This window comes from Gossypium hirsutum, chromosome D01 (assembly GCF_007990345.1).
Source record: "Gossypium hirsutum isolate 1008001.06 chromosome D01, Gossypium_hirsutum_v2.1, whole genome shotgun sequence".
Taxonomy (NCBI): Eukaryota; Viridiplantae; Streptophyta; class Magnoliopsida; order Malvales; family Malvaceae; genus Gossypium; species Gossypium hirsutum.
The window spans coordinates 21,001,304-21,013,806 of record NC_053437.1 but is presented as its reverse complement, the minus strand read 5'-3'; the positions used below and the strand labels follow the sequence as shown (position 1 = coordinate 21,013,806).

At 30.7% G+C, this 12,503-nt stretch overlaps 1 non-coding gene across 1 annotated transcript; it reads right to left on the bottom strand.

The window, feature by feature from the left end:
* Positions 1 to 11,940: 11,940 nt before the first annotated feature.
* Positions 11,941 to 12,048, bottom strand: LOC121214118 (small nucleolar RNA R71). Its single transcript, XR_005909705.1, has one exon. It is a non-coding gene; the product is annotated as a small nucleolar RNA R71 (small nucleolar RNA).
* Between the last annotated feature and the right edge of the window lie 455 nt (positions 12,049 to 12,503).

Here is a 12,503-nt window from a genome sequence, read left to right as displayed (position 1 = left end):
TCACAATTCCATAATTCATATCTTTTATACTACCCGATACTCAATATAAAAGTGTAAATCACATCAGATGCTCATCCAAGCTAATCATATACATCAATGTTAGGTTACCCATCCGAGTTAAACCTTTATCAACACAATAAAGAGTTTGGCTAGTGATGTATATACATTAAAGGTTACTCGTCCGAGCTAAACCTATAAAACGACATCAAGTTACTCAGTCGAGCTAAACTTGTGTCACATGTATCTTCAAGTCCGTAACAAATGTTGGATCTTAAAATCATCAGAAATCAACCTATAACCATGTTTATGATACATTTACAAAGTTTCATCAAGATAATTCCATCATGTAAGTTCATATTTAACGCTTTTACATTTCGGTCCAAATCTCACCATTTAATACTAAGTTACAATTAATTCAAAGTTTAACAAAGCATACATAGGTCCATAATCTAAAGTTCACAAGGATTTAAACATAATTACACCATATGAACTTACCTGGAAAAAAAAACAACGGATAAGATGTTAGAGACTATTCAACAATTTTCCTTTTTTCACAAATATCTTCCGATTGTTGTAAATCCTTATCTAAATCATGATTTAATTCAATCATTAATTTCAAACATAATTTAATAGCATAATAAATTTATGTGACAGTTCAATTTCATCTATCGAATAATCTTTTAAGTTTTACATTTTATTCAATTTAGCCCCTAAAATCGAAATAATTTTATCTTTCAATTTTAAGCTTCGTTTTTCAATCTAATTTCAATTTCATTCCGGTACAGCCCTATAAATTCAATAATTATAGAAATTTTATATCAATTCCAAAATATTTTCATTTTAGTCCCTAAGCTCAAAACTGACAAATTTCATTTTACAGTTTAGTCCATAATCAAATCTAAACTTACAACTAAGCTATTTAACATAAAAATATATAAAAAATCATCAATGGAAATATTTCAAAACTTTAACATTTTTGAAAATGAAAGTACGGTTTAGCTAAATTGAGTTACAACGATCTCAAAAACATAAAATTTACAAAAAACAAACCTCGGGAACACTCACATGCAAGGCCGAATGTCCTTGAAGATTTGAATCTTTTCCTTCCTTTAACAATGGTGACAAAATCGGTGGAAGAAGAAGAATAAAAAAGATGGTGACTTTTCTTTATTTTTTATTACATTTTAATTAATATTTTAACATTAAAATTAACATATAAATGGTTAATTATGAAGCACTAATCGTTCAAGCTAATTCATTATAACCTAATTTTCATTTAAGTCCCTTAAATAATGTTATCTAAACCTTTTGATTAATAAAAATTAATAGTGATTTACTTTTATAATTTTACGATTTAGTCCTTGTACCATAATTAACCATCCAATCACTAAAATTTTAGGATTAGAATTCAATTCACCTATATAACAGCTCCGTAAATATTACAGGCTCAGTTTACAGAAATGAGGTACTAATACCTCATTTTCCAAAATCAGACTTTAGGGTCAAACCACTTGTACTTTAACTAACTGTTCAATTAGCAAATTTATCAGATAAAAATTTAATATAACACTAATATTGACTTGTAAATATTGAATAACAATATTTATGAACTCACTCATCAGAATTGGGGTCCCGAAACCACTAAAAACGGGTTGTTACAATTTAGGTTGTCCCAAATGTTTTGTTGGAATAGATGTTTAAACAGACTTGCTCAAACAAGTCGAGTCATCCATCTTAAACAACCTTAGTCTTAACATATGATATGAAAAAAATGTTATTTTCATTGTCAAATAATTAATTATTTTATATATTTAATTTTTTTAAAATTATTTTTTATTTATTTTATCCAATCACTAAACAAATTGCTTTGTATTTTTTTTTCATTAACTTTTAAAGAGTTATTTTATTTTTTAACTATTTTTTAAATTGATTGATTTTTACTATATATTAGATTAATCTCATATAATTATTAAAATACATTTTTTGTGATTACAAAAATATATTATTTAATAAATTATAAATAAACAAGTAAAATTGCATGTAACACATGTGACATTAGAAACTAGTATATATACATGGGAGATCTACTTGCACCGATGTAAAACTAAATGTACTTTCCATGCATGATTTTACATTAGTTTTTATTTAAACGCATTAATGAATTTCTTCAAAAAAATCATTAATGAATTGAAAAAGTAATGTAATTATAAAATATTTTTAAAATTAATTAATTAATTTAAAGCATATTATTTTAATGTTGTTTAATATTAAAACAAAATAGAAATTCTCCCTGGTTTGAGTATTAATATTAATTTCTTATAATTTAAATAATATTAGTAATATTTTTATAGGTTATTTATTTTATATATTGTTAAATTAATTTATTTTAATGTCAAATTTGTTAATATTCGATTTGTTATAATTTCATATTTATCTTTGATTAACTCTTATTATATTTAAAAAATAAAAAAATTAAAATAAAAAGATAACTTGTAACACCCATATCCTGTTCCGTTATCAGAATAGGGTTACAGAGTGTTACTGTACAAGTCGGAACATTTCATTTCAATTAGCATCCAATCATAAAAATAATTTCATAAATTCAAATAAGATTCAACATGAAATAAATCAAATATTTATGGGCCTTAGTTTGAGCATTCAAAGCCCTAAAAATAAGTTACGAACATTCAGGGATCAAATCGAAACAAATCAAAATATTCAGGGAAAATTTAAAAAAATTCAAAATAGGGGTCACACGGCTCTATGTGGTGCAGGGACATGGCTGTGTGGCCAACCGTATCCCAGACTGTGCACCATTCAAAATGAATCCACACTGTCGTGTCGTAGGCCGTGTACTAGCCCTGTAATAATTGAAAATACCCTCACATGGCCGTGTCTCAGACTATGTGGATATTGTAGTTAAACACGCTTAGGGCACACGCCCGTGTGGGTTTCTCAATTGTGACACACGGCCATGCAACAGCCCGTGTCTCAGGCCGTGTGTATCCAAAATTGACAAAAAAAACATGCTCTTTTCTTCTCCCATATACATACATACTCAAACATACAATCAAATAGGTCATTTGACACCTTCAATATCAATCTACTCATGTAATATAATCAATCTTAAGCCTAACCAATATGCCATCATAGACACCTCAATATTTAATTACAATTCATTTCCATATTTTCATATACAAAGCACAACTAACACATCAAAATCTTACATCTATATCATTTCATATCATTAGTCATCATAGTGTAATTGTAGTTCATTCTTCATCAAAAAATTCTACCTAAGTAAAACATGCATACCTACATAGGTTATCCAAACACAAAAACACAAGTTAAATGTATAGTTTGCACAAACCAAGTACTTATGCATCATATCCAAAAGGAGTCCTATTACATGCCATATATACCAAACCAAAATCAAAGTCTACCAAAAATTCCTAGATAGTGTGATTCTTTGAGATGACCCAATCTCCCGATCCACAAAACATATCTACAAAAAATAAACAAATAATTCGAGTAAGCTTTCATAAAGCCTAGTAAGTTCATCGATTAAACGGTAAAGCTTAATGAATTAACATAATAATAATTCAACTACAATATTAATGAACAAATTTCTTGTCAACGAGGTTATTATCAAAATTCCTATCAATCACAGCGCCTAACATGTGAGTAATGCTCAAACATTAGTTCAAATCAATTTTCCACATTTCAATAACATTCGCATTTCTTACTATCACAATGCATAATCTTTTTAACATATAATAATAATACAGAATTTACCACTTTTACACATATATACTATTACAAATTGCTTATCATTTCACACATCACATTTAGATCCTCATATGTTTCCATCCGATGAATACTGTAAAGACGATTGAGACCCCAGTACACAGTTCCTATTGTGCCATAGTCAAACTATGGTCTTACATATGTTTTGTCATGGCCCTGCCATGGTCTTACGTTCATAGTACCATAACCCACTTATGGTCTTATCATTAGAATGTCATAGCCCAGCTATGGTCTTACATATAAACATTGTTGTAGTCCAACCATGGTCTTATGTTTATAGTGCCATAACCTAGTTATGGTCTTATCATCAGAATGCCATAGCCCGACTATGGTCTTACATATATAAACTGCCATGCTCCAACCATGGTCTTACGTTTGAATAATTGTCATAGCTTCGCTATGGTCTTATGTTCGAATGTAGCCCGTCTCTATTAATATCAGGAATTATCATTTTCGTAACTTTTTACAAATCCTGTTCTATCAACAAATCAATTTAATATTATTAATTTTACATCATTTAATCTCTAACATTCATAAACAATTAGAAATATAATTGAGTTCATATTAAATGAACTTACAGGACTAATTTGCAGTAATGGCTCAGAGTATCTCAATTAACAATCGACGTAATATCAATTCATTATTTCATTTTCAATTACACACATCAATATAATCTAAAATTATGTAATTAGGTTCATATATTAAATTTAAAAATATACTAAAATTAAACCGAACAAACTTACTTGACTAAATTGCAACAATGACAAAGGTACAAGGACTATTCGGTAATTTTCTCTTTTCCTTGATTTTCCACTCATTCTTGATCCAATATGAGAACCAAAGCTAACCTAACTCCCTCCTATGGCTTCTTAGGGTTTCGATTCAAAATTATGAAGAAGATGATAAGTTAAAAATGATTTTAACTTGTTTTCTTTATTATATTTCATTTAATTACCAATTTACTAATTTTCCCTTCCTAATTACTCATAATTTTCAACATTTATAAGCCTAATACCGTCCACTATCCCTTCTAATGGTATATTTACTATTCAAAGAGGGTTTAATTGCATAATTGGTCCTTCAATTTTATTAAATTTCAACTAAACAAACTTAATTTTCAATTTAATCCTAACTAATTAGGACTAAATGAGCAAGTAGCCCAAAAGTTGGATTTAATCATATCCACCAACCTTGGACTTTTTGACCATGGTTTAATTACCATTTTGGTTGCTTTGCTATTTTAAATCAAAAGCAATTAACTTTGATGTCTTTTACAATTTAATCTTTTTACCGCAATTAAGTAATAAATCATCAAAATTACCTGACCAAACCTCAATTCATATATAATATGACTCTGTAAATATTTAATAAAAATATTTGTAGCCTTAAATTATAGAAATGAGATCCTAATACCTCATTTTCAATAACCACTTGACTTTTGAACCGAACCACTTATACTAACTTTTAATTCTATTGGTTAAAATTCTTCATATCAAAATTCATTATAAAATTACTATTCACTCGTATAGTTTAAATACTAATTATATGAACTTACTCATCGGACTTGTGGTCTCGAAACCACTGAAAAACAGGCTGTTGCATAACTTATTTATATTTAATACATAAAAAATTGAAATATGAAGAATTTTTTTTCATTATTTAACAGAACCTTGTAATAATATATATGATATTATTTAAAAATTAAGTTAAAAAAACAATGTTAAAAATTATAATGTTGTAACAATTTTTATTTAAAATTATAAATACATTAGAAGTAGTTAGATTGGAGTAATTAATAATTAACAAATACAGTATTTAATAGTTAATATGATATGTGCGCAATTGAAATAATAATGTTTCGAATTAAAGAGCTAAATATAATTTTTTGTAAAGGACTTTACTTAAAATAGTATTTACTTATTTAAAATACTTAAAAGCATAAATATAACATGTATTATTTTTTTAGTAAATTTAATGATTAGCAAAAATAATGTGTATTATCTCTCAAATGTTGGTTATAAAATTGAGGTTGTGATCATAATAGAATTTAAAATATTATTTATAATGTACAGGCACTAATTAATATTAAAGTTCTTAGACATTAAATATGTATCGTTAACCTTCGTAATAATTTAATAAAAAAGTATGGTAACTTGAATTTTAATAATTTAATAAACAAAAACTTTCCTTAATAACATTTGCAATACAACTAATTGTTTCCAAAAACTTCACTTTACCATATATATTATCTAGGTTCATAATTATTATATTATGTTATAATATAACTTATCAATTCAAAACTTTTACGGTTTGTAATATAATGATATAACTCCATTGAGAGGTTAAAGAAAAATCATGTTTAATTACGAGCTAGTTAACAAAATCTCTAAGGGTGGGTAAGAGTTTCTAGTTATTTCGTCTGCTAGGGTTTGGCACATTGATTTTTTCCTTTCGTCATTGTAATTTTCCCCCCTAGTTCTCCTTTTTAGAACATTCACAACAATGTCGATTGGGGTTTGATAACACGAATTCAGTAAGGAACGATTAAACTCTTCTCTCGTGATTTTTCTGCTTGGGTATTGGGGGGATTAATAGCGACGCAACCTAGGATTTTGGGGGGTTATCAATTTCCTCAAAAGATCCTTTGATACTAAGGTATTTTAATGGAAGCAGATCTTGAAAACTTCAATTTAGAGGATGAAGAGGAGGAACCAATATTGTGAAAAAGGAACAAGATTACAATAGAGAATGAGCATCAATTTTGCTTAGCAGGAAAAGCTCTAACAGACTGCGTTATCCACTTCCCAAGCCTCAAAAGAACATCCAATATGAAAAGCTTACATTGTTTTGCTTCCTGTGCAGAAAACTAAGGCACATGGAGGGTTTTTGCCCTATTAGGAAAACTATTGGTACCAAAGAAGTTTTTGGCTGGAACTCATCACTTCGAGCATCATTAAGGACTGAGATGTTTACTAGCAGTAAATGGCTTAGGGAAGAATCACCGCAAGGTCTTAGAACCCAAGGGAACTTAATCGATGAAGAAAACGTTATTATGGTAGGGACAAAGGACCAATGGGATTCAACATTGGAAATCGCTCCAATCGTAATTCATGAAGGAAAAAAAAGGCAAAGAACAAGGCAAGGAGATGTTGGCATTCAAGAAAACTCGAGTGCACTAAATCAACAAATTGAGAGATTGGCGACTACTAGTAAGCGTGCCGAATAAAAATATTAAGCTAGAACGTTCGTAGACTAGGGCATCCACGAGTGATTAACCTCCTCCGAAACAAGGTGAGGTATGTTTAGCCCCAGGTTTTGTTTCTAATGGAAACAAAATTGAATGAAAAGAGAATGGAAAAAGTTCGTGGGAGGTGTGGGTTCGCTAGTGGAATAGAGGTGGGAGTAACTAGATCAAAAGATTGACTGTCGGTTGGATGGAAAGGGTAGTATGTGGTTCAGTTGAGAAGCTTTTCAACAAATCATATTGATGTGGAAATTCTTGAAAAACAAGGTATATCAGCTTGGAGACTCACTGGTTTTTATGGTGCACCAGAGGAATACAATCGGAGAGGGACTTGGTCCCTTCTACGAAATTTAAGAAATGCTCAGAGACTCTCATGGTTAGTCATAAGAGATTTCAATGAAATCATGTTTTCTTTTGAAAAACGGAGGGGTATTGAGGAATGAAAGAAGGATGGCCCGACTCAAAGAGGTGTAGGAGATTTGTGATTTTAATGATCTAGGCTTTTCAGGAAGATGGTACACATATGAAGAAGGAAGGTTGCCAAAGAATAATGTTCGCAAAGGGCTTGATAAAGGGGTGGCAAATAAAGCTTGGTGGGATTATTTTCTGGGATATTCTTTAAAGCATTTAACACATATAATATCAAATGATTGCCCAATTTTGGTTGAGTTGGGGGTCAATAATTATTTGTTTAAAAACTAAAGCGAAGGAGACTTCAGATTTAATGCAAATTGGATACTGGAAGATTTATGTGAACAACGAATTAAGGAGTTTTGGGAAGAAAACTTGGAAGATGTCCTAATGAAGCTTTGAACGTTAAGAGAAGGCCTCAAAAAGGAAATAGGTTATTTAATGTCAAGTAAAAGAAGGAATGCAATTTTTCTTGAAAAAAAATTGATGAGTTAAATATAAGTGATCTAGTTGATGATACATTAGAATAAATTGAGGAAGTTAAATTAGCCTTAAATCTTGAAGCTGACAAAGAGGAGTTGTACTAGGAACAAAGAGCAAGGGAAATTAGCTCAAATTTGGGGATCGTAACACATCTTTCTTCCACAACTTTGTGAACCAACGGAAAAAAAAAAGAAACTATGTAAAGAAATTAAAAAGAGCAAATGGAGAATGGGCTATTGAATAAGAAGTTAAACTAAATTTGGCTACAGATTACTTTAAAGAGTTGTTTTCAGCATCAAATACTTGGAACTCTGAAAGAGCATTATCAGGAATCAATAGATGCATCCAAGAAGACATGAACCAAGTGCTTACTACATAATTCAGTATTGATGAAGTTACGATAGTAGTAAAAAGCTTAATAATTATGAATATGATATATTTTTGTTCAATAAATTTTAATTTCGTTAACTATGCTAAATTTAAGTATGAATAAAGTTTGATTATTTCAATAAATTGTTATGTTAGCTTAATAATGACGTGAAATGTATTTCTAATAAAGCATGCAAATCATACCATAAAATTTTAGTTCTTTAGGAAAGTTAGGCATGCATGAAAGCTTAAGTCTTTAAAATTGACTTAGTAGTTTCTTGAGGCAAAATCCTAGGAAGCATAGAACGTTGAAAATGATTTAGGCAATTGTTGTTTGGATCGTTTGAGCCTTTCAAGCCAACCATAATGAAATTTTTATCCTTTGAAACCCAACTTTGAGACTTTATGGCCTAATTTTATTTGAACCCTTACAAAGATAGCCATCACTTTTCTTAATTATCTTAAAAATGTCCCAAACACTAGACTCAGTACTATTCAGAGTATTTTTTGAAAATAAGTTTGGGGAGTTGCAAAGAAGTATGAAATGCTCTAAAAATTTTAGTACATGCAGTAAAATACTCGAAAAAGAAGAAGAAGCATATGTACTTGAAGTAAATTGCACTAAAAAGCATGTGAAAATGAAAGAAAAGTTGATGTATTGAAGGTAATTATTTCGAAAGGTCCGATACAAGCTATGTGTACATTTTTTTTAAACCTAAAATTATCTATCTTTTACCTACCCCTAAGCCCAGCCACGTTACAGCCTTGTTAAAGACCTATTGATTCAAAGTTCCAATGTTACCTACATTAGTGGAGAGAAATTGCTCTGTTCAACATATAAAGACATCAATTAAGCTTAATGATTGCAGTTTGATTTTGAATAAGGGATTAAATTGGTAGGGATTAACATGTCTTTATTAAGAAACATTTAGTCTAATTTTGCTATTGTAGTAATTGTTGAGATTAATTTGAATGATATATATACTTGAGTAGCATAATTATCAAATTTCTTGTTTTTGAGCATAAGTATATTGATTTCATGATTTTGGGAAAAATGTTGTTCTGAAGGAGTTTTTCAAAAAGTGTTTCCGAGAAAATTCTTTTCAAATTTGCGCATTACTCGGGACGAGCAATGAATTAAGTTTGAGAGTGTGGAAACACGAAAATTTATGTGTTTTTACATGCCCTTTTTAACTTAAAATCATGTTATTTCGGTTAAATTCTTGTCAAAAAGTGATTAAATATTATAAAATAATAAAATTATGTTAAAAATATAAACATGATGAATTTTAATTAATTTTATAATTAATTTAGATTAATTTTGACTATTTTCGACAGATTCGTACAAAAGACGAAAATTGGCTCGATATACAATGCTCGAAGAATAAAACCGAGAAGCAATTTGAAGCATCTAGGAAAATTTATTTCTAGCCTAAGATGGTCAAAAAATGTGTGTTAATTCGTAATATAATTAATTTTAATTTATTTCCAATTTAATTTGGGCTAAATAAATTATTATTAATTAATTATGAAAAAAAAGGGTCTAGTTGAACCGTATTGGTTGAACAGAATCTAGTGAACCGAACCAGCCACCAATTGGGCTGCCCAAACCATCCATATCCTGACCCTAATCAGCATTCTAGCTAACTAAATAAACTTGCAAAGTAGCCCTTGAAGAACTTTCAACCTTGCATTCAAACCCCTCCAAAAAATGTGGTTTTATGGATTTGCCCCAGGCTATTTTTAGCAAAGTTGAATCTCTCAACTTTGCCATGTGTGTGGCCGGCCAAGGGTGGTCTCTTTGACTGATGCAATTTACTGTTTTTAGCAGCCGCAATTAGCTATAAAAGCCACCCCTTGCTGATCATTCAACTCATCCCTCATATTCTCTTCTCCTCTCTCACTTTCTCTCAACTTTTCCTTCCCATTTTCCCTTTTATTCAAGTGCCGATTTCTTCTCTTGGGAAAGAGGTCCTCATCAGCCATTGTTGAGCAGCAATTAAAGTGTTCATAAGCCACCTTGATAACCGAGGACAACGGAGAAATTAGACAAGCCACAGAGAAACACCGGATTTGCTTTTTGTTCGCTATCTCTTTAAATTTCGTTGTTGTTTTGACAAACATGTTTATGAATATTTATGCTATTGAAATGGTTATTTTAATCAATCTAGCTTGAATTTAATCTGTGTTGGGTTGATTATATTTTACCTGCTTGAATTATTGAAATTGTGTTTGTGCTGTTATAGGTCTCGGTAAGATGCTTGATTAAGTAAAATCATGCCTAAGTTATTCTTGCAATATTAATTGTTAGATAAATAATGAATTAATTATTAAATCGTATTGAAATTGTAGTTAATCGACACAATACTTAATCAGTGCATGTTTATTCTTCTAAGGTAGCTGAAGTTAATTTAGCATTGTATTTGGCGATACATATGTCTTGCATAACTTGCAAGATTATTGTGATTAAACTGTTTCAAGGTAGAAATACTCTGCTACTTTACTTGATCTTTTATATGCTTGTGAAGATTGATTAATCGCTTGGATTGACATTGAAAAATGTTCAAGAGATTGATTAATTTAATAAGTCTGTATGAGCAGTAGTTAGCAAATTACCGAGTTGCCTTGAATTTGTTCGTAGCAGTATAAACATAAGTTTAATAATTCTAAGTTTAAGGAATGTAATTAATCCAACACAATTATATCATCTTTATTTAACCTTATTTGAAATCGTGTATTAGAACCTTTTTATTTTTAAATATTTTTTACTTACTTTTTAACCCTTAGTTTTTAATCATCTTTAAACCAAAATATTTTCCATCACCAAAGTGTTTTAACATTAATTTCATAAATATTCCTTTTTACAGTCCCTATGGGTACGATAACTCGACATTTACTTGTCACTTTATTACTTGTTGTGATTGTGTACACTTGCACATTTTCATCGTTCCAAGTTTTTGGCTCCGTTGCCGGGGACTGTTTTAAAAAAAACCATTATTTGTGAATCTATTTTTACATTTTGGTTTATTTATTTTCCTGTTTAAATATTTACTTACTTAATCTTTCTGTGATTATTTCAGGTGTTTATGAGTTTTGACCAAATTATCGACTTACTCCCTGTGGACCCTGAAATAAAATGAACCTTTCGACAGCGAAGAAGACAAGAGAACCAGGGAAGGACCGAAGAGATAAACTTTGAGAATATGAATCAAGGAAACGGAGCAAACCTTGCTCAGAATCCTATCCTTATTACTGATGATAGGGATACAACTTTACTACAGTATGCCGTGCCATAACGATCTTAATCCAGGTATTAGGAGACCTGAAATCAAGGCACAACAATTCGAGCTGAAGCAGTCATGTTCCAGATGCTTTAGACTGTGGGCCAATTCAGTGGAATACCTACTGAAAATCCTCATCTTCACTTAAGACTATTTATGGAAGTGAGCGATTATTTCAAGTTAGCCGGAGTACCCGAAGATGCATTATGACTGAAGCTGTTCCCATATTTGCTAAGGGAAAGAGCTCGTGCCTGGTTGAACTCATTGCCACCAAACTCCATTTTTACATGGCAAGAGTTAGCCGAGAGATTCCTCATGAAGTATTTCCCGCCGAGCATGAATGCCAAGTTGAGGAATGAGATCACTGTCTTCCAACAAATGGATGATGAGTCCCTGTATGAGGCATAAGAAAGGTACAAAGAGTTATTATGAAAAGTGCCCTCATCATGGAATCCCACATTGCATTCAACTTGAGACATTCTATAATGGTCTCAACGTTCACATGAGGATGGTAGTGGACGCCTCTGCTAATGGTGTTCTCCTTTCTAAGTCTTATAATGAGGCTTACGAAATTATTGAGAGGACTGCCAGCAACAGTTATCAATGGCCAACCAATCGAGCAGTGTCAGAAAGACGAGTCGCTGGAATACGTGAAGTGGACGCTCTCACTTCACTCACATATTAGGTCAATATCCTAAATGCTTAAGAATTTTATCACTAATGGGTCTAACAGTTCTGCAGCCCAACCACCTAATCAATTTGATAATATAGCTTGTGTGTATTGTGGGGAACGACATTTGTTTGAAGAATGTCCATCAAACCCCGAATCCGTATATTACATGGGTAACCAAAACCAAAACCTAAGGAAGCAAGGACTACAATCCAACTTTTATAACTCATCATGGCGA